The sequence below is a fragment of the Amphibalanus amphitrite genome, unplaced genomic scaffold (assembly GCF_019059575.1).
Source record: "Amphibalanus amphitrite isolate SeventyFive unplaced genomic scaffold, NRLGWU_Aamphi_draft 000302F_arrow, whole genome shotgun sequence".
NCBI classification, from domain to species: domain Eukaryota; kingdom Metazoa; phylum Arthropoda; class Thecostraca; order Balanomorpha; family Balanidae; genus Amphibalanus; species Amphibalanus amphitrite.
In genome coordinates, this window is record NW_024881797.1 from 109,354 (window position 1) to 133,205 (window position 23,852).

A 23,852-nucleotide genomic window follows, 5' to 3' on the forward strand; every position below is an offset into this window, starting at 1 on the left:
AGGGAACACTTGTCGATACTGGGGGTGTACCCCCAAGCACTGCTTACAACACCAGTTGTCAGTACTGGCATCCAGTTGCTGCCACGGCGTCCGTATGGTCGATCCAGCCGGAGTATGATGATGCGACGGCACGCTGTTAGCTTTGCACAGAAGCCAGCACGCCGCTCCAGAAGTCAGACCGGAACCGACGATAGTTGTCGTTCAGAGTCGCTTCGAGTTCGTTTAGTTTCTGCATGTCGATTTTCAGCTGATCCACCTGCAAGCACAATGCCACGAGTCCACGACAATGTTGTGACTGTTCGTCTTGGGTAGCAACAAGCGTCCCCGACTTCGGAAGGGGTGGGGGTGCGCAAGGGAGGCGACAAGCAAAGACACATATGAATACAATTTAGCCACATTTAATCAGGAAAAAATGATACCAAGACAACCAAGGCTGGGCCAGCCCGGCCAGGACAATCATCTATTTCGTTTGAATGCAATACATATGGCAGAACGCTTATGCCTCGGAGGGAGGTGTATATTAACGCACATGACAAGCTAGCAAAACATAAAAAATACGCAGAAAACTCACGACTTACCTGAAGGGTTTCAAATTCTCCCGGCTTGAGAGATGCATCAATCTGGAGTGGTGCGTCGGACGCGCTGCAGGCTATGGAGGCGACCATAGTGCAGCCGCTCATCAGTCGCTGGCCGCCAGCAGAAACACGCGTCGTCCTCCCCACAACCTGATTGTTATCGAACCATAATTCACTATCAGGTGCATATACGCTGTTTGGTGTGTCGCCGTTGGCCTGCAGAAAGTTTCTGTGTGTCGTCTTGGAGCCACTGGCTGTCATTACCTTGTCTAGCTCAGTGATGGCAGCGCTCCGACGAAAAGTGTTTTTCACAATGGCGTTGGCGAAACTGAATGGGCCGACAATTCAGTTTCGCCAACGCCATTGTGGCCATTGTGAATGGGCCGACAACAGTCTCGGCCCTGACACCGGCCAGTACGGGTGTGTCCGCCGGCGCTGACCTCCCCGCCCGCTCGGCTCGGCTCAGCTGTGGTATGCGGCGCGGCTAGGCCTGTGCTATTGGGGCGGCGGCCCGGGCCTGATTGTGAGCGGGTGATACCAGCCGGTTATATTATATTGTGATACTGAGAGTTTTGTGAGGACTGTGAGGAGTGTGACGGAATGTCGGCCTCGGAATCGGCCTTCAGTGACGCCGAGGAGGAGCTCAGTCGCGGCAGAGGACTCAGTGAGCGGAAAAGGCAGCGCTCCGTGGAGGAAATGTTCAGAACAGCTCAGGAAAAAAGGAAGAGGCTGGTGTCACCGAAACAGGCGGAAAAGGTGAGCGAGAGCCAGAGAGCGGACTTTCTGGTTGAAGTTAAAAGGCAGATTGAGATGTCAATCAAGGAGGCGATTGACGGACTGGCTGATAAACTCGACAAGAAGTTTGCCTCCGTCGAGAACAAGATAGAGAAGCTGGAGAGCCAGTTATTCGAGCGTGAACAGCACGTGGATGAGCTGACAAAGAAGTGCTCAGAGCAGGAGGTAAGAATAAAAGATCTGGAGGAGCAAGTTGAGGAAATGGAGCGCCACAGTCGCTCTCCTAACCTCGTTCTGAGGAGTGAGCAGTTCGGTGCTCGGAAGGAGGGTGAGGACATTGAGAAAGTGACATTGCAGATAATTAATGAGAACTTCCCGAACAATCCCGTGACCAGAAGTGATTTCACTTCCATTCACCGGTTGCCGAAAGAAAACACCGTGATCTGCGCGTTCGCCAACAAGGCGCTGAGGAACGCTATTTACGCTGCGCGACTCGATCTGAGAAAGCGGGATGGAGCGCAGAGGGGTCGGCAGGGCATATTTTAACATACTGACTGCGTCCCATTTTGGGACGCAGCCCCCTGCCTTTGGGACGTAGCCCTCGCGAAATTTGGACCACTGCGTCCCACACTGAAATGTCACGGTTTCAGCGGAAAAGTGCAAGCAAAAATATTTAGCATGCCTCGGTCTTTTACTATGCAACAGATGTTGCCTTTCTGATTGCTTTGTGCCCTGATTTACTATGCACCTAAGTACATACAGGGTGTCCAGAAAAAAAGATACTACAGAAATTAAGTCGCATTCATTAACGCACGTGCCGATTTTGTTCCAAGTTCATGTGCTTATAGTGCAAGATTTGGCAAAACTCATGAGCACTGTAATGCGTCGTTGGAAAGTTGTCTGCTTGCCCTCCGAGATGGCCAACATGACCATCAGTCACCTGCAGACTGTGCTAGTGCTGGAGCTGATCCGCCGTAAGGCCGCTCACATTGAGTAATTGCTTTGAGGAGCTGCCGCGACTAACCAAAGGGTTTACATGCCATGTGGCACCTGCTGTCTGTTTTGCCATATTTTGGCGAATACAAGCATGTGCCATTTTAAAATGTAAGGTGTTTATTTTCGGAATTACAGCAAAAAATAATAGTATCCGTTTTTCTGGACACCCTGTACATGCGCTCTCCAGTCCATGTGCCCTGACCTATCCTAGGGTCGTACACCTTGTTATGTCCTGCCCATGGGCGTCGCCACCACTACGGACACTACGGACAGTGTCCGTACAAGTTTTGGAAGGCCCGGAAACTTGTACGGAATGTCCGTACAAGTTTCGTCGACCACAAATGCAGTCTTCGCACATGTTTGAAGCAGGTTAAAGTTTATCAGGCCCCTATTTGTGGTTAAAGTTACGATCCAAGGCCGCCCCAAAGTCAATGTCACGCAAGAGTAGGTATATAGGGTGTAACGAAGTTATTCGGACATCTATTTCTTATTTATTAGAACTCAGCCCGGCCGCGACCGCTAAAGCCGCGCTTTGCCAAGTGGTTAGGAGAGTTGTCAAGATAACGACAAGCATACGACAACAATCAATATGCAGATTGACTTGTATTCTTGGCAAGGCATGGATAATAAGAACTAGAAGGCCCACATCATGACCCACCAGCCCAACACTATCTACCCCTTAACTTGGTTCTTCTGCCTATCAAACTGAAAAAGACAACGCAATGGACGGGAAAATAGCTAGTGCACCACCTTTGGCCTCACGCCAAGGCACATCCACTGCACTGGTCGAGGGAAGACATGAGCGTTTGGTGGAGTGGGCAGCTATTCGCGCTGTATTGTCCTTTGAACCGTCAAAGCGGCTTGTGTTGGCTGCCAGTAACTCATTACTCAAGCGTGCCGGCCGTCACCGGCGTCAAACATCCGGCCAAGATCCAGATCTGGGACATGTTCAGCTTATGTGCGATGTTCCAGCTGTGCATTGTGTCACAGAAGACCACCTTCAGTGACGAGTATTACCGAAGCAGCATCCTGGCAAACAAATAATTGGAGCCGCTCAACCGGACGGCACGGGAGGGCTCGATTTCTAAAAACGCATTGATTTTGATTCAAGCCACGCTGCCTTCGTGCAGGCTGGAGCGCTACATTTAAGTCCGTAGGAGAATCAGAAGTGACATCAGGAGAAGCTCTTATCCTTCTGGACTAACGGGCGCCGACTTGGAAATAGTTGTCATCCTGATTTCATAGAGGTCTTAAGGATTTTTGTCCAGCGGGAAGTGAATAAGGGGACACCCGGCACCAGGACCGCCCAACTGTATGTGAGCACATACAGTCTGTCTTAAAAGTACCGCGCAAAGTGACGGTGGATCCATCGAGCCTGATTGAGGAAGGGCCTGCTAAATTTGGGTCACCGAAGCAATTAACATCCTCGTCCATTCCCTAGGTCAATTGGTCGGTGACTTTCAAATTAAAGCAGGCCCTTCCTCGGTCAGGCTTGATGGATCCACCGTCACTTTGCGCGGTACTTTTAAGACAGACTGTACATGCTAATACGGCGTCTGTCCACATCAAACCCACTTCTTGAAAACCCAGTAGCTGGAATGTTACAGGCATTTCTAAATCTTATGAAAGCTGGCGATATCTTCATCAAAAGGAAAACCTCAGGCTGTCTTGTTTCTTAATCACAGCGGGAAGAAAGGTGACCGGATAATTTCGTTACACCCCGTATCCTTCTATAGGCTATTTTACTGATACGTCAGTCATATTACCCTAATTATGTCACTTTTGTCATCCTGAGGCTCTAAATGAATGCTTAGATCAAAAGGAATGACAAAATCGTAGCCAGTGACTTCAAATACAGCAAATGAGACTGATCATGTGTAAACGTCAACCAAAGGCCATTCGAGGTCACATGAGGTCAACATAAAACTTGACCTTTTCAAATAACCTATATGTCATTCGACGTGTCTTGACATGACCAATGCGTTGGTACCACTGCTTTAGGTCTAGGACCTTTTTTGGTGAAGAAATCTGCAAAAAAGCCGCAGCTCGGGGTCGCTAACCTAACCTTTGACCTAATGTCGCTAACTCTTTGACCTAATGTAGGTTGGTATCAATTTTTTTTGTCCCATACCTATTGAATTGTCCACCATGTGAAACATAGTGGAACAGGTATGCAGGAGTGCCCTTCCATGCCCATGTGACCTGGCTACGTTAAATACCATAGAACTTCATTCAACGAGGGGAATTCAAGCACATTAGGTCACATCACTCCCCGCTCTTTTTTAGCTATGGACAGCCCGCCACCACAGGTATTAGTAAAAAGGTTACCCCTGGGGACCCAGCAGACAGATAGCATGGCTAGTGACGTCCGCTGAGTACCCAGGGCTGACAATGGTTAGGTACTAGGATAAGGACAAAAAGAGACGAAATATAAAAAAGCAAACCAATGCATGTAAAATGTGTTTCTATTTTTTCCCCAAAACCACTAGGCATTCGGGGGCTATCGCAACTATTCGTCCGAGGTGTGTATGTGGGGGGGGGGGGGGGGGAGGACGAAAAACACCCTCCCTGGGTCCGCGTGGGTTAACGCATCTGACGAGTATTACGGCTGACAGAATATGTCCGTACAAGTTGGGGACCCGTGGCGACGCCCCTGGTCCTGCCCTACTATACCCCTAGGATATGTGACCTGCCCAGTGCCCTGTCCTAAGGTCTTGTACCTTGCCCTGCCCTTCCTTCAGGCCCTGCGCCCTGCTCTGCATTCAGGCCCTGTGACCCTCTCTGCCCTGCCCAGTTCCCTCAAACCCGATACCTTGTTGTCTTCCCGTCTTAAGGACCCGTTCGGTGCTGCTGCCGGTTCGGTGCTGGGCCCGGATTTCGGGAAAATTGTGCATGTCTAGTTCTGTTCCTTGCCCTGCCCTCAGATCCAATAATACTTATATTGAAAAAAAAAATCAAATATAAGACTTTAGCTAAAGCTGGAGAAGATTGTCCCTGGACCTGGGCGGAACCCAGGGAGGCGAGGCGAGTTATCACAAGCAACATAAGTGTCACCTTTAATCCCCTACGCTCCCCCTCCCCTGTGGCACCATCCGCCGCCCACCACCCATTCATGATTCACATTCGCGTAGTCGCCGTGCTGGACCTGTCGGAGCTGGACCTGTCTGGGCCTCTCGGGCCAGAGGGGCCTTGCGACGCCAATTGGCGGCTGAGGGTCCACGCTGGCATCTTTCGACTCAGAAGGGCCCCACAGGGCTCGGCAGAACACCTTATGTGCTCCGAAGAGCCACACTTCTCTCCATAAGAGCCCCACACCGGCTTTTTAACTTAGTTAGTGTCCCTTGTCGGCCTTTGAGGGCCCCTTGCCGGCTTCTCAGGGCCTATTGGCGACCTCTGAGAGCTACTTGCCGGCCTCTGAGGGCCCTTACCGGCCTATCAGGGACCAGCAGCTCTAAGGGTTCCACACACGCCTGCGATGACTCCCTAAACCAATGGTTGAAGGCCCCCACAACGGCGCCTGCGAGGGCCCTCACCGGCGGCTGTGAATGCCCCACACCGGTGCCTAGCTGAGGGCCCAACACTGCCACCTCTGAGTGCAACCGGCACCCCTGAATGAGGTCCCGAAACCAGTGCTTCTTAAGGCCATATATCGGCGGCTCTGGGGGCTCAACGCCGGAGCCGCATCGGACGGCCACTCACCGGTGACTTTTGAGGGCCCCACTAGAGATGTCAATCGGATACCAACTTTTTGGTATACCGATACCAAACCGATACCAACTCGGTATTTGGTATTTCAATCCTAATGTGTTTGGCATTTTGTTGGTATCATGAACCCTCGCTAATGTTTAAGAGGCTAAGAAATCGGTAAAAAGTTGGTATTTTCCTCATGTTCCCAAGTTGGTTTGGTTTCGGTATTTCTCCACGGTTTTGGTTGGTATTTGGTTTGGTATCGGTATTCGGGGTATTCCGATTTTCCGTAATTGACATCACTAGGCCCCACACCGACGACTCTGAGGGCCCCACTGGCGTCTGAGTGTACCTTGCTGGTCTCTAAGGACTCCACAGGGCTCCCGAAGGCACCGCAGACCTCGAGCCCCTTGTCGGTCTCTGAGAGCCCCTGTCGGCCTGTAAAGGGTTCGAGCCAGCAGCTCTAAGGGTCCCACACCCAACTGTGACAACCCCACACTGCAGTGTCTCTGAGGTCCCACAACGGCAACTGTGAGGACCCTCACCGGCGACTCTGAGGGCCCACAGCGGCACCTCTGGGGCCCCGCACCAATGTCTCTGAGAGCATCACACCGGTACCTTTGAGGGCCCACACCAGTGCCTCCAATGGCTTCATAACCGGCGGCCCTGAGGGCCCTACACGGGTGATTTTGAGGGGCGTGCCGAAGGCACCACACAATCCCTTAGTCTCGCTGAGCTTCTATCCCAATCACATACCGGCTTCTATCCCAATTCCGGCTCAACTAATTATCAGCCCCCCCCCCCTCCATGGGTCTCCATATCTATGTTTATTCTCTAAACGTAGGTACATTTAGGTGCATCAAGGGAGGTCAAACACGCCCAACGACGTTCAGGAAAACGAATGACTAACAGCAATATCAATGTCATTAAATCGCCGGTCCGTCCTTTGAATGCGGAAAAAGAACGCGCTATGACTGGGCGAATTTCGAGACTGGCCAAAAGCAATCACAGCCCGCTCCCAATATCCCGCTTGCTGTCCCTCCACCGGCACATTACACAATGACACGTGTATCTCACCTGCATTATATACTATTTCGCTTGCAATGTGGTATGTGCCCTTTCCGATCGAAGCATGTGCCCTATGCCACCTTTGGGACGCAGTAAAAAATCCTTAAAATATGCCCTGGGGGTCGGCTGTTCGTCAGTGAGTAACTAACTAAGAAGAAGCGGGAGATTTTCAGCCAACTCCTCGAGCTGAAGAAGAAAGGCCGAGTGTGGACCGTATTCACTAAGAACGGGATCCCGTGCATGAAGGTGGGCAGGGATTCTCCGCCCATCAGGTTCTTCACTTTGGAGCAGCTTCAACTCAGGATGCGGAGCTTGCCGCCGCCGTCCTCCTCGCCTGATGATCGGCGCGGCGGCGGTGGCCGTGGCGGGCGCGGGGCGGCGGCGGGCGGCGGCTTCGCGCGTCACCTGAGCGGCGAGCGGCGCCCGGCTCCCGCGGACCCGGCCCGCCGGGAGCCGGCTGGCTCGGCTCCTGGTTCCAGTTCGGAGCTGGTTCCGGCGGCGATTCTTGCGGCGACGGTGGACGGCACTTTTTCGCAGGTTTGATCACCTTTACTGGTATTGAACGTTGCTCTCGCTGGCTATTGCATTGGCCCGGGGCAGCCTCGTGCCGTCCCGTTTGCTGGTTGGTGAAGGTCGACCAATGTGTGGGTGTGATAGTGTGCTTGCTGAAAGTGTATTCTTTGGTTTTTGTTTTTATTTTTTAGTGTATCGTGTTTCGGAGGTGTTATTAGCGAATGTACAGCTTTGTTCTCACGAAATTCGCAAACATTTTTCGCTACTTGAGGCGGCACGTGAGTCATCACTGCGTCGATTAGCTCGACTGAAGACAGGTGTAGTATGTATGCGCGACCTGTCTTCAGATGTCTATTAGTAAGTTAGTCACAATGGGTGGACTTTTGGAAATAGCCAGCTTTAATGTAAGAGGAATGAGAGATAGGACCAAGAGACGTTCAATTTTTAGACACATGCGAGTAAAATACCCGAATCACTGTATCGTTTTGCAAGAGACTCATTCCTCGTTAGATGTTGAACGTCAGTGGAAAGCAGAGTGGGGTGCAGGCATGCATTTCTCGCATGGGGATACATCCGCCAGAGGGGTATGCATCCTCATTCCTAAAAGTTTTGACGGGAACATTTCATGGATTAAATCTCAGGACGAGGGCCGCACGATCATCGTTAGCGTAGTTAAGCAACATTTTGCCGTGTATTTGGTTGGAATATATGCGCCTACTCAGAGTTTCGGAAATGACCAACTTCGTTATTTCCGTACGTTAAAAGATTCGCTGATAGAATTGGACATTTCACTGCCCTTTATCATATGCGGAGATTTGAACGTGCACATGTCTAGGGAGGATACCGACAATATTCGTTTCCGGGACACTGAGTCGTGCAGGACTGTGCAGGAGATAATGCGTAATTTGGACCTGATTGATGCATGGCGTAGTCTAAATCCGGATAAAAAGATGTTTACATGGCGAAGATATCACCCCCCGCAACAGAGCAGAATTGATTACTTTTTAATAAGTGAAGCATTGTTACAGAACCAAAACGTAACAAGAATTGCTATTGAGCCGGGGGTTAAAAGTGACCATAGCATTATCAGCATGTCGGTTATGGTGAACGCTGGTAAGAAGGGACCTGGCCTCTGGCGATTCAATAACTCATTACTTGAGGATGAATATCTGAACGGTCAAATTAAACGAGAAATTATCACAGCGTCGAAGTGTGAACGAGAGTATGAAAACATAGATAATCCGGGCTTGCTTTTAGAAGTATTGCTAAGCAATGTACGAGTGCATTGCATTCGTAGAAGCTCACAGCTCGCAAAAGAAAGAAGGAAACAGGAAAAGGAATTAGAAAGTAGGGTGTTGCAATTAGAAATTGAGCTTTCAGTCTCTAACGGTAATCAAGCGGCATTCGAACAGTACTATGATGCAAAACACGAGCTAGATGACTATAAAATGAAGGCAGCTGAGAGAGCCATGATTTACTGCAAAGCGAAGTGGCTCGAACAAGGTGAAAAGCCTACGAGATATTTTCTTAATTTGGAGAAGAAGAGAAATACAGATAGGGTCATCTACATGCTTGCTGCCAGTGGTAACAGATATATAACGGGAGATAAGGAGATATTACAACGGTGCAAAGATTTTTACGAAAAACTGCACACTTCATCAAACGATTTGGAAGAAGTAGCGTCATTTATGCTCAATACTGAAATCCCTAGACTCAGTGAAACTAGTCGTAAACGATGTGAGGGAATGATAACGAACGCGGAGTGTCACGATGCACTGAAAAATATGGGTGCAAATAAATCGCCATCAGTATCGGGATTCAGCAAGGAATTCATATCATTCTTCTGGGAGGAAATTGGAGATATTATCGTTCAATATATCAATAGCGCATATAGCTCGGGCAAGCTGTTCATAACACAACGTAGGGGTGTGTTGACCCTTATCCCAAAGGCTGGGGACCAAAAGGAGTTAAAGAACAAGCGCCCGATTTGCCTATTAGACGTTATCTATAAAATAATCGCGAAGGTACTGGCAAACAGACTAAGTTCAGTGATTCAAGAAGTCATTAACTACGATCAAACGGGGTTTATAAGAGGACGGTGCATTCAAGACAATTTAAGAACGATTCAAGATGTGATAGAGTATGCTGAACAAATGGAGATGCCGGGGCTAATATGTGCGTTAGATTTTAAATCTGCTTTCAATAGCGTTGAGCATAGATTCATTTTTCATGCGTTAAGGCTGTTTGGTTTTGGAGATTCTTTTGTGAAATGGATTAAGCTGTTATATAATGATACTGAATTAGCCGTAATAAACAATGGCTACACGTCAGACTGGTTCAAGCCTGAAAGAGGGATAATGCAGGGTTGTCCAATATCCGGCATGCTATTCAACCTAGCTGTTGAATTGCTCGCTATTCAGATTCGAAGTTCCGAACATATAAAAGGTATAAATATCGGAGATCAGGTTGTTAAAATTTCGCAATACGCAGATGACGCTACCGTTTTCGTCCAGGATAAGGCTTCAGTTAAAGAACTGATGAACGTATTGCAGAAGTTCGCCTTAGTGTCGGGTCTTCAACTAAATGTGAATAAGTCGAAGGTGATGTGGATTGGCAGCGAACGACTACGCTTGGACAGTGTGCATGGCATACCTGCAGTCAAGCGTCTCAAAATTCTAGGATTATTTTACAGTGCTACGGAAGATTGTCAGGCAGATAATTTGAGACCGGCGCTGGATAGCATTAAAAACACCATTAACGTCTGGCAACAGCGTTGCCTAAGTATAAAGGGTAGAATTACGGTCGTCAAGAGTCTAATCATTTCAAAATTCATATACATCATGCCCTGTGTGTCAATCGAGAGGTCTCAGTTACAGCAAATTCAAGCACACATCATGAAGTTCCTGTGGCGAGGCAGACCACCAAAAGTGTCGGCTAAATCTCTGTGTCAGAATATAATCGATGGAGGACTAGGTGCGATTGATGTATGTCTGCTGTATGACAGTATGAAGGCCAATTGGGCGAAGAAAATGACAGCGGATGTATCATGGGCTAAAATGTTACGGGATAGGTGTAGTAAATATGATATGTGCGACCTTCTAAATTCAAGATTTCAAGTGACCGATTTAGTCCAGCTCGGTATTCCTGAATTTTATGTGCAAGTTCTTTCATCATTCAGACGCATTAATGTGTTAGAGCCACCGGCTACAGCTGCTCAAATAAGGAAAGAGTATCTCTGGTTGAATGAGTATATTAAACGTGATGGACGGTCAATTCTTGAGGAGAGGATGTATGAATGTGGAATTAGACATATCGGAGATTTGATGAATTCCCGTGGAGTGATAATGACATACGGTGAAATCAGAGATAAATTTCCGGGGCTTAGAGTTAACGTGTTAAAATATATGGGCATTGTCAGCGCAATACCGCTGTCGTGGAAGGAAAAAGCGAAAAGTGCAGGTGAGAATACCGTAGGTAATGAGCGTGAAAGTTCTGCAATTACGCGTGGCGTAATCATAAAAGGGGTTTATGTAAGTGTAAATACAATTAGAACGAGAGACTTGTATCAGCTTGGACTGCAAAAAAGTACACCAACAGCGCTTAGGAGATGGGAAAACGAGGGCCTGGCGCCACAAAATTGGTCTGCTACATTGTGTCTCCCTTATACATGCACGCGTTCAACTCGGATTCAGTCGTTTCAGTTTAGGGTTATTCACAGATATATTCCAACCAAAAAGTTTTTACATTTAAGAGGACTTGCTACGTCACCGAATTGCCCTCTGTGCAACAGCGTTGATAATATGATTCATTACTTTTTCATGTGTCCAGGGGTGCGTGCCTTTTGGAATAGTGTGTTTGAATATATAAACAGACAAACGGCAATTAGGCGACAACCCTCACCCAAACTTGTTTTATTTGGTTTGCAAAATGTGCCATCGGTGTGTAACTTGATGATACTCATCGGAAAGATGTATGTGTACTCATGTCGTGTGCGAGAATGTACGATTGTGTTCGATAATTACGTTAGTCGGGTTCGTGAGGAGTTCAGAGTGGAAAGAAAATTGGTCGCTGAAAGTGGCGTGAAGTGGCATGACTTCAACAAACGCTGGGGACGATTTGTGAGATTGTTTAATGAAAGTGAGTGATGTTCGTTGATGTGTCGAGTATGAGTGAGGACTGTTTGGTCGATTAACCGTGTGAGATATGTCATAAATAAACATATATATTAAAAAAAAAAAAAAAAAGAATGGGCCGACAAAACGAGAGTGTCTACAGGACATCATATTTCGTAGGCAAGGACCATGTTGAGCTTTTTTGACAGCTTGAACTCTGACCCGATTTGCTTCCTTATCCTGTTCCTTTGGTCATGGCTTCTAATAGACTTATCACTGGCTTGGTACGAGCTCTTAGCCACTCCGTCACGTCGAGGGCTTCAAGAGACGTGATGTTTATGAATTCAGGCATTAGTGATTCCACATCTTTAAAGGTATTATCAGGGTTTTTTCCAAAATTTCGGACTTACTCAGTGAAACGTGTAGAAGAAGGTGACTGAAGCCCCAATCCAAAGTCATTCGTCTCAAAATTGCCTAATTTTCCAATGGTGGGCCTCCAAAGTTTTCGCGGCTGCCAGCCGCGTAATTTTGCGAGTACTTGGTGGTCCATCTCTAAACGCCCATAGGGTTTACACTAGCGGAGACTTTTCTAAATATTTCTAGGGAAAATATAATGGATCTAGGGAAAATATAATGGATCTAGGGAAAATATAATGGATTACATGCTCCATTATATTTTCCCAAGACAAAATAGGGAAATATAGCATAGGTCCGTAACACAACGAACACAACCTTCTTCTCATTCTTCTCAGCTTCTCATTCTAGATATCCTGTGGGTTATCAAAATAATTCAAATTAAAAAATTGTGTTGTGTAAGTTCAAACTAAGCTCATCCCGAGTGTAATTCAAGAATGTCTTAGTTCAAGTAATTAAACTTGAAAGTGATATAGCTCAAGCAATGAAGAAGCTTGGATGGAACTAGTGTTGAATCAAAGTTACCTATCATTTTTAATGCTAAGTGCTGAACGTTACCAATAATTCGAGACATCCGTTGTAAGATGTATGACGCAGATCAACTTTGATCAAGTGAAGAAAATAGATTTCAGATGAAATAATGTCAATGTTCAAGGCTGAGCGACTGGCAGATTTCGGAGTGAGCACGAGTGGCCTTGAGACCTTCTGTTTCTGTAGGTACTCAAAATAAATAAATTATCATGTTGTGTGCTTTGAGGTTAAGTGTTATCAGTGGTGCTTCATGGTTGTGCTTTGTTGTTGGTGTATAGGCATGTTTTGAGCACATTGCAGCATGATATTGGTGGTGTGTAAAGCAACTGATCTCCGCAGACTTTGCACTTACTTGCAAAGCCTGCGGACTGACTTTGCAGACTTTGGCTGACAATGAGCAATGCATTGCTGACTGATATCATTTATTCTGTGTTCGTAGCACAAAGTACAGAAGTGGCACATACATTGTTACTTTGAAAACCTGATGTGAATTTTGATGTAGAAAATTGGTGGCTGACGTTGAGTCCTGACGTATTGTGAGTAGTGTACATCTGGTTCATTGAGCGCAGACTTGAGACCAGTGACGTTTGTATCAGTAGATGTGTTTGAGTCTACTTATATGGGTAGTCATAAAGCAGGCGTCACACTTCTTTTTGCAACCAAGGAGATGCGCTATACCCAGAGATGCTTTCTCACCAAACCTTACCAAACCAAACCTAACCTACAGCGCCTCTCTTCGTTCGTTCATGGTTGCAAAAAAACAAGTGTGACGCCTGCTATACTACTACCCTTATATGGCCTTGGCTTGAGTGTGGTGACTGAGTAAGCTGGTGTGTATAGCCATGCAATAAGTGTTTTGAAATATACTTTTGGGACAGTATTGAAATGGTGTGTTTTGGCCATCTGGCATGGATGATGGAAAGTCACTAACTCAACTTCAGGAACGCTTCTTCATTATGCTCATCTAAAGCACAATGATCTATTTTCTCTTCGCAAGGATTGATTCCTAATTCACTGTCAATTATAACCTGGGCCAGAAGGTTTCGCTGAGCCACAGGGTTCATACAGATTCATCCACAGTGCTCAGCAGTGTATGTTTTCAGATTTCAACAGACTGTATTTTTTTCTGTATGTACATATGCATCATGCAAGGGTACAACAGATGCGGTATTTGGTAAGCAGTTGGCAGCAAGGTGGTGTTTGTACTTATTGGCAGAACTAGTTGAGCAGGACTAAAACTATCCTAGTTTCTCTCCAGTTTACTCAGATCCGTCTCAACACATTGAACATATTGAAAGCGTTCATCCATGAAATTTCTGCATGTATACTCATTTCCGAGAAGGCACGCTCGTCGCTCATCTATTGCCGAGCAGGCACGTGCGTGCCCATCGCCGGCGCGCATTAGCGCGCGTCCATGGCTGGGGCGCACGCGCGCGGCCATGGCCGGCATGCACGCGCGCGCGCCCATCGTCGGCACGCAAGCGCGCGCCGCGTCCTTACCCGGCGAGCACGCCGCGTCCGTACCCGGCGCGCACCCGCGCGCGTCCACAGCCGGGGCGCACCCAAGCGAGTTCGTACCCGGCACGTACCGGCGCGCACCCGCGCGCGTCCGTACCCGGCCCGCACCCGCGCGCGTCCACTGCCGGCACTGACAGACCCTGACAGACGGGCGTGCTGCCGTCGGCGGTCCTGACAGATGAGCGGCGGGCCCGGCTCCCGCAGCTCCGGCAGCGGGCGGCAGCCATGGTCGGCATACACGCGCGCGCGCCCATCGTCGGCACGCAAGCGCGCGCGCGTCCATAGCCGGCGCGCACCCGTACCTGGCGCGCACCCGCGCGCGTCCGTACCCGGCCCGCACCCGCGCGCGTCCACTGCCGGCACTGACAGACCCTGACAGACGGGCGTGCTGCCGTCGGCGGTCCTGACAGATGAGCGGCGGGCCCGGCTCCCGCAGCTCCGGCAGCGGGCGGCAGCCATGGTCGGCATACACGCGCGCGCGCCCATCGTCGGCACGCAAGCGCGCGCGCGTCCATAGCCGGCGCGCACCCGTACCTGGCGCGCACCCGCGCGCGTCCGTACCCGGCCCGCACCCGCGCGCGTCCACTGCCGGCACTGACAGACCCTGACAGACGGGCGTGCTGCCGTCGGCGGTCCTGACAGATGAGCGGCGGGCCCGGCTCCCGCAGCTCCGGCAGCGGGCGGCAGCTCCGGTGACTGTTCCGGCAGCTCCGGCAGCGAGCGGCGTCTCCGGCAGCGCTCAGCAGCGGCGCCAAGCAGCAGCAGCGGCTGAGCCAACAGGCGGCCGCGGAGGCACGCCCCCCCCCCTTTGCACATTGTTCGTCCATGGAGATGTCTGCAAGCACGCCCATTGTTGAGAAGGCACGTGCATCCATGGCTGAGCACTGAGCAGGCACGTGCGACCCCTTTGCACATTGTTCATCCATACATATCAATATAATTTACCTTATGATTAGTGTGAGTCTTACAAAATCTTAAACTCAGAAATACCACAAGGCAGGCTGCCTGGGTGAGTTGCTAATATGAACATAATGAACATTATACATTAGTGCAGTACCTATAAGCATCCATGCTGTGTGAAGGACTTGGCCCTCACGTTCATTCGTTTGGTGATTGCACATGGTGGCATGTGTACCAATTGTTCTCCCTAACCCTTCTTACAACTTTGACTAGCAAGTAGAAGCTGGCAAAATGCAAGGAGCTTACAAAGCATGCCTATATGTAGATAACTGAGGATGATTCTCTCAATTGAAGCATGATCCGCACTCAGCAGCTTCTTCTGTTCTGTTCCACAAACTAAAACTGAAATGCCTCAATTTTCCTCAAAATATATTCATTTATCACTCATAAACAACAAAAATATACATTAAGTAGGTACCAGGGCAATAAAAAACATACAAGTTACATATTTTTTCATGTACCGTCCTTTCACAGCAGCAATATGTAGAAACGCACCAAGACGTTCACGGAGAGCCCACCCATAACAAACTATAGTTGAAGCCGGGGCTCTGCTGCAGCAGCAGGGGAGACGTACAGTATGTCTAAAAAGTATGTCCCCTGGTTTGGCTCTCCCACAGGAGGCGAATCGGTAACTTGGCTGAATCCCAGTTGCGGCACCCGGCCGCCAGGGTCGCTGCCGCGCGAGCGGCCTTGACCGCTCGCATGTCATTGGCAGTTCGGTCCCTCCCCATCTATACCGAGGTGGGGAGGGGAGAAGAGGGGAAGAGAGGGGAGGGAGCGGCATCCGCTCGGCACTGGGCGATACCTGGCTGACCCCGCGCTCCCTCGCTGACCTCCGTCCTGCCCTCAGGCGAAGATCGACTTCCTCGGCCCGTAGCGGCCGAGCGGAAAACCGAGCTCGCAGGGCGCGACTCCATTGGCCCAATCTTATAAATGGAATGCTGTCGTATTCACGGCATTAGATAATATTAATAGTGATAGCAGTAGTGGATGTGGTAAAATAGTCCAAAACAAACGAAAGCACACGATTGACGCATAATGCGCCTTCCTATTCAAATAAGCCCGCCCACTTCAATAGATGGTGTAGTTTCTTAGGGCGTAAAAGATGCAAAACACTACCAAACTTTTTTAGCTCGGCCACTGGGACCGTCAATATACAATGGACTGAAATGCATGAACACCATTTTGCATTTAATAGCCGTTTTCTGCACCCAAACTTTGGTCAGTGACGCCCTGTCCATTCTAAAGCGTTTATAAGATTGGTCCCAGCACCCGATTTTGTATGAGGAAGTCGTTTAAAAAGCATCTTATCTCTAACCAATTTATTTATTATGGCCACTTTTACAGGACGTCTATAGAGCTTTGACATTTCTTCCTCGTTCAGGAGCAACGTTTTAACCCTCACCGGACCTTCAGGTTTTCTGAATACCGAGGGGGCGTTGGGGGTTGGAAGATAGGGAACAACCCCCTTCGCCGATTCGCCCCTTATTGAGCTAGAGCCTCACGAAAGACACGATCGTGTGCGTCGTTACGAAATGCAGCGATTGGTCTCCGATTTTAAGGACTAGGATCAGCCGATTACTTCTGAGGTTAGGTCAAGTGGCCCAAGGCACATGTTCGGTTTTTGGTAAATAACTTCGCTAAAAATGATCGCAGATCCGCGATTTTAGCAGCATCGTGTTTGTCTAGCTCAGGCGTGTCGAATGGTATACATTTTCTTCGGGTGAGATCAAGTTAAGGTGTTAACCTCGGGGCAAGGTCAGGTCACAGCCCGTCAGGTCATGACAATTTAATTTAGGATAGTTTAATTCAAGTCGGTGTGAATCCGACTTGACAATTTACTAGGTGGGTTTTGCAGCGCTATTACTTCGGCATGTAATTATAAATCATTGCTAATTTCGATCCGGATATCGTTATTCAATGATGGCCTTTGCGCCCCCAGAAAAGTTTATAGTCATGAAGGCTTGCATTGACCCATACTTTCCATTTTTCAGCACCATTATTCGCCGTAGTTGACCAGGTATTTTTCTTCAGCTCTCCCATGAATCATTTGGCTTAGACCCATGGCGTATCACCCGTGCATCACAAGACGCACCTACCACACACAAGTTCACGATCCCCACGAACCCACATCAGCGTCCGTTCGCTTGGTGTGTGACCCCTTGACCTTTGTCCGCGACAACTGCCAGCTTGCCGGAGCATCCCTCCCTACACGCGCTGCCCCGCCCGCTCACCTCCCTCTCTCCCTCCCCCCCCCCGGGGTCATGTCACGAAGGTTCGGGCTTACGCTACTACCGGCCGCTGCGCAGCTGTCACCTGGCGCTTGGGAATGTGTGGTCTGGTGCGGATTCAGCCAACTACCGGCTCGCGACACCAGCGCCACGTAGTGGCGACGGTACATTCTTTTTAGACATACTGTACAGGACACAGAGGTCATGTCACAACATCATGTTGTACAACCTGTTGTTCGAAAAAACAGATCAACATAGATCTTGAAAAACTGTAGGTAGCGCTTTCTTCAGTCACTTAGGTAAGCTTTCTCGCAAGACGTTACATTAGATTGACCACTCTTGACAAAATAATCAGATTAAAACTTAGCTCTTGTGCCTGATGCACTTACATTTCAATTTATTGAAATAAAACACTCAAATTTACCCTTGAAAATTGTTGACATTTAAATGATATTAATCAAGATTTGATGATCAAACAAGCTCAAGCTATTCAAATCACACCCAAATCAAAATAATAACTTTGGCAATGTTGATAACTCTTGCTGTCTTATTGAAAAGCAAATCTTCAATTTGTTCATATCGAAATTCAATGCCAAGCACTGAAATCTTGTTGCAAGGTCCTAAAAACAACAGACAAAAACAAAACAGACAAGGCCCGTCTTGTGGAAATCGACAGTGCGGTGCCGCGGCCTTGGCGAAATTTCCCAAGGCTGCTCTTTGTTTACATTTTAGTGATGGGCCAACTTGGCCGCCCAAGTACTTGTTTTGCGTGAGTAAGTACAATTTTGTCAATTTTGAAACGGCTATATCTCGCAAATTTTGGTACCGATTTACATTTTATGCAAGTAAGAAGAGATCGTTTTATTAGTGCATTTTATGTAAATCCATCGCTCGAATTGATATGTTTCGATATTGCACCGTCATTAGAATAAGAATAGAAATTAAGCAGCGAAACAAAGCTGACTCAAACGGAATACAAAACGTGCAGGATTTTAGCGCAAACGGAAACGGACAACAGTAGCGGTATTTTTAAACATCGCAGCAACTATAAAAAATAGGCATGTCTCGGAGCGTTCAAGCCCTGGACCCACTTGTGAAAGTGGGACATGCGCATGCTCCGGGGCAGCACAGAGAGGAGGACCGAGAGCGTGTCACGCGTCGCTCCTCACGAAAGCCGTCCGCAGGGGTCGGTGGTGGTGGGTGTGTCGGCGGATCAGCCTCTGAATCGAGTGGCGGCCCCGCAACTGGCTCTTCTTCCGGTGCCTGGAGTGACTGAGGGATCCTGGTCGGGGTCAGTCCGGACGATGGCGGCGGCGACGGTCCCGGTCTGGTGCCCACTGCTGGCCTGGCTGTGGCCAGCACAGAGGCAGCGTTACCTCTGGCCACGGCGATGGAGACTCTTTGTGAGAGCCAGACTGTTTCGCGCTTGTCGCCGGTGCGGGCTGTCAGTCGACGGCCAAGCTCCTTCAGGAGACCGGCTGCAGCCGGACCCAGCACACCAGACGTTTCGACCGCAAAAGGGACGAAGACGTATCGCTCACAGAGAGCTGCATATCGGGTGCGCTTGCGCTCTTCCGCACAGCGGGCGGCGCTCCCAGGATTCAAGGCGGAGCTGATGATGGCCGTTGATGAGTAAGTGTCGCAGCAGGTAGCGTCCCATACGAGGCTCATTCCCCGGCTGAAAGGGAAGAGTGTAATCCCATCGGGACGTCGGCCATCTCCTCTGTCAAGGCCGGTGGGCTCCAGCACACTCTCAAGTCCTGCGCTGCTGAGTGCTCGCCGTAGCACGTCATTAAGGTTAGCGTGACGTGCGTGGCGGCCAGCACTCTTGGCACAGGAGAGACCGTGGTGTCCCAGTTGGTCAACAGGGCGATGGCAGAGCTGACAGTTATGTGGCTCACATACTGATCCCCCAAGACGCAGCGCCACCGCTACCCGGACAGTTTCGTTATCCAGGTGGAGCCCTAGACTGGTGACGGGGAGGGCCTGCGCCCAGGCAGCGGTGTGGGGCTCTGCGGCAGCAAGGAGACGTGCCCGGACCACCTGGTTTGCCCCGTCCAGCAGACGCTTCTGTGCCATCTTGGAGAAGGCATCATCCCAAGCGCGCTGTTTTTTCTCTTCTGATATGGGCACAAGGTGAGCGGCCTCGCCGAGCTTCGCGACGGCATCGGCCTTGACTCGCTGGAGTGCTCGAGTAGGCTGGCGAGGCTCGGTGGCGTGGAGGATCTCCTGCGCCAGTGGCAAGCAAGCATGGAGTGATGCCACGTGACACGGCAGGGCTAATGCCGTGACTGACCGGACTCCAAGTCCTCCGAAACGCAGTAGCAGGGTCGCCTGTTCCCACGCTCCGTCATCGATGGTGACGTTGGTGACGGTGGCGAGCGTGACCCGTACCGTCTCGTCTACAGCCAGCAGTGGTCCCGGCTCGCGGTACAGCGGCGCCGACCGCAGAAGGTAGGTTAGCCGGGGGGCTGCCGTGTAGTGTGTCAAAAGGAAAAGACCGGTGTGAGCGTCGAGATGGCTGATGCGGGCGCACATCCGGTCTATGACAGCTGCAGTCTTGGTGGTAGCGGTGGGCAGCGCAGCTTCGGTCAATGGAGATCCCAGGAGAGAGAGATCCCTAGCTGGAGTCTCCTTCAGCCCTGGGAGTGTGGCACGTAGTGATTCCGAGAGTGATGATGGCGGCGCTGGACCGGCAAATGTGACCTCACACTTGCTGGCGTTCAGCTGCAGGCCAATGGTTGGCAGAGCTGTCGCCAGGACTGCTAGGTCAGCGGTGACGAGGTCGGCCGGACCTCCGATGGTTCCGTCATCGAGGTACCACACGTTTAGTGGTGACCTCATTCTTCTGATGATGGGGTCTAGTGCCAGCGCGAAAGCCGCCGGGCCGAGTGGATCGCCCTGTTGCACGCCACTGCACGAGGAAATGGTTTGGTCACCGATGCAGAGGGGAGTGGGCTCACTGTATGCGCACCACAGGAGAGGATATGCCATGGGCACACGCGTCTTCACTTGCTCCAAAAAGGTGTCGCGTCTCACGGTGTTGAAGGCGTTTCGGACGTCCACCTTCACCAGCACGTAGGGAGCGTGGGCTTCTGCGGCTGCCGTCAGAAATTCTCGCGTGGCGTGCACGGCAGCCTCACAACCCTGAGGTGTGCCGACTCCGAGCTGCACGGGACGTAGCTCCTCTCCCACTGCAGCAGCGACTTGACGTGCGGCGATGCGGCCGGCAAGGCGGCGGTAAATGCTCCCCACTGCGATCGGCCGCAGTCCGCCGTCACTCTTCCGAATCGCGCATAGAGACGCGCCGAACAGCGCTTGCCGTGCACAATCCGGTACTGCCCCTTGTAGGAATAGGTTAGTGAGACGGACAAGACAGCGAATGAGACGGCGTCCGCTCTCGGCGGCCTCCTTCGAGATCAACTGCTGCAAATGTAGGGCACGAATGCCGTCTAGACCGGCTGTTGATCCTGGCCGCATGCTGGTGATGGCCGCCTCAACGTCGGCTTCGGAGACGATGATCGGGGCAGGGTCAGTGTTTGAAGGTGGTGGTGGTGGTATCAGGTCGTCTGGAGCCGGTGGGTGTTTCGCTCGTAGTGAGGTCACAATTTCCTGATCCAGTGACACCAACTTTTCGTCAGTGGTCAGTGTTTGTAGCGCTGCCCTGATGTCGCCATCTGCCAGCTTGCCTGCAATTCGGCGGGTCAGCGCGTCATCTCTGGTGGCTTCAGTTGCAGAGCCTGCTCGCGGCATCCGTCCCCGGTGGTTGGTAGTGTCGGTTGCTTTGTCCGTCACAGTCGCCGGCGTCTCGCCGGAGATCTGACGCCGGATACTGGTCGCCGCTGTGCAGTTACCACCGGGGGCCGGGGCTTGCAGCTTGCGGTGTGCAAAGGACAACAGTTCCCACCACCGGTCACCCGAGTCGGACTGTATGGCTCCGTCCATCGTCTCAGTCAGGGCGTCAGCAACCAGTGGTCGGATAGCCTTGGGCAGCCGGGACACAATGCGTCCCTTTCTTCTCATCTTGGCGAGGGTCTCCGGGAAATTGCCTGCTGCTGGATTTGCTGGCGAGGAGCTCGGTTGTGTAAGGGGTCCTTGGCCTAAGCAGTCCCGACAGTGCCAGACGCCCCCTTCGGCCTGGAGCTCACGTGCCTTCTTGGCCGGCACCCTTACACAGAGCGCGTGCCAGCGACGTTTACAGGAGCCGCAAGTAATGGTCGTCCTTTGAGTGCTGCGGCTGGGACAGCCTTCACAGACCTTCTCTTCCATACCTATTCTTTGACACTTTTTTTATCTGCTTATCATACCTTGTTTTGAAATGCAGCAGCAGACCTACAAAAACGCTCCTGCATATTGTTAAAAATCTTGAAAATGAGGCATCGTCAAATCCTATTGTTCAGCTCAAAACCTCCGGTATGCGACGTTCTTGGGGAATAACGTCACGTTCTTGTTTGCAATGAAATTATGCATCCTTTCCTTGGGCGCCCTAATGTTCGGCAAAAATACACAAAATAGCCAAATTTCAAACAAATGAATCACTCCAGGGTCTTACCTACAGGGGTTCAAGTTTCGGCCCCTGGGAGAAAATGCATCAAAAAATCATGTTGCAAAAACTGTAGCCAATGAACTTCATCTTCATTCTTGAATGACAGCGATGCAAACCCGCGCCAAGGACCGTCTCAACTCATCACAATTGTCGAAGAATAGAAGTTCAAGGGGTCTGTTAACGCCAGACCCCTTGAGACCCTAATTTTTCGCGTTCATTTTTTATGCATATATTTAGAATCGGCAGAGTCTGGGGAGTTCATTGATTGGAAATTTATGCCGATTCCTTTCAATTTTTAAACCCTGATAATCCCTTTAAGAAGGTGGCCATTGAGAGCACACCCGACTGCTTTGGAAAGCTCAGTTAGGCTTGTCTCTGCCATGGCGCCAGAGCCCAATGCTTCTATGACCACTTGAAGCGACAGATCAACGTCTTGTCGTTCGAACTCTTGGGCTGTGACTACGAGTCAATCGTCGTCTTTTTGCGGTTCTCTGCGCAGGGATTTGACACCTGTACTGTGGCATCAACGCGACTTGACGATGTGCTCGACACGTCTGCGTCTAGACACATGGCATCGCTTGACCCGGCACCATCACTGTGTGGGTCTTCTAGAAGGTTCTGAGCTTTTTGCTTGCGCAGCTCACTTTTGGCATAGTTTAAGCAGGTAGTACATACATTTCTTCCGGACTTGCAGCGCGAAATGCTGAGGAGGTTTATAACACTATTCCGGATAGGAACCTTGCGCGTCGTTCCAATTGTTCTCAATATCGTTTTAGCTGCCAAACTGCGCTGATAAAGCTTCATGTTGCGGACAGCAGCACTTCCGCTCAAAACGGTTTATGACTGATTGATTTTGGAGCGAACTGACATCGAAGGTTATCGTTGCGAGCGGTTCTGACTTGTTTGTTTACCTACGGAGCAGAAGGAATAAGTTACTGTTAACGCCAGACCCCTTGAGACCCTAATTTTTCGCGTTCATTTTTGAATGCGTGGAAGAATTTCAAACAAGCTTAGGACATGGCCGTTTTCAAGACCTGCCGAAACTTTTATAATTTAGATATTTTGTCGCCATTTCAATATTTCAGGCACTTCTCATTGACTCTTTATGTTAAATTTCGAGCAAGATTTTCACCCGGTGTGTAGAGGCTATCACCAGTCAGTCAGTGATACGTTATGACGTCACAGCTAAGCCCCGCCTCTGTGGTCTTGGCCTGCGGCGGTTTCGGGCCGGCGCGCGGTCACTCGCGCTCCTCGCGCTGTGGCGGGGAGCGGGGACGGTCGAGCGGTGCCGAAAGCCGGCAGAGTTGTGCGTAACGTCTTTTCTGACGGTGCCCAAAGAGCGACATGATGACTGAGGAGCATTAAATGCTCAATGCGCATTGCTTGTACAAGGCTGATATGTTCGCGCATTTTTGTTTTATTTTTATAAGCTGCAAATAACAGGCAGATGGCATATACCTGACGCAAGGTTAGGAAATATTCACCTGTATTTAAAGCCTATGGCGTTGCAGATAATGCGATAATGGGATGTCGGATGTCATCAAGTAGCTGCTGATTTGTACATCGCTATGCACCCATCGACCAACGCAATAATTAGTTAATTGCCTTCGCTTCACATCATAAGGCTCGCTCGTATTTCACCAAGCAGATATCCTCCATGGAAAATCTTATTTGTTAGGAATCGTCAACGTTTGTTCGAAGCATGCGTGAGTGGTAGGTTGAGGAGTGATTGTCCTCTTGGTCCTATATAAGAGTCAACAAGAGCCGAACATTTACTGGACCGTCTGCTGCAATTGATTCATATGCACGTGAAGCGTCAGCGAAATTCATAGTCCTTTGTGTCGTTTGTACAGAGGTCGCTGATGGGCACGGGTCAATGCCGCAGTCGTGGGCGGAGCCTAATGTCATATGACGTATGAAAGCCTCTATTCAGGATGGAAAAACAGTTAACATTACGAGTCAATGA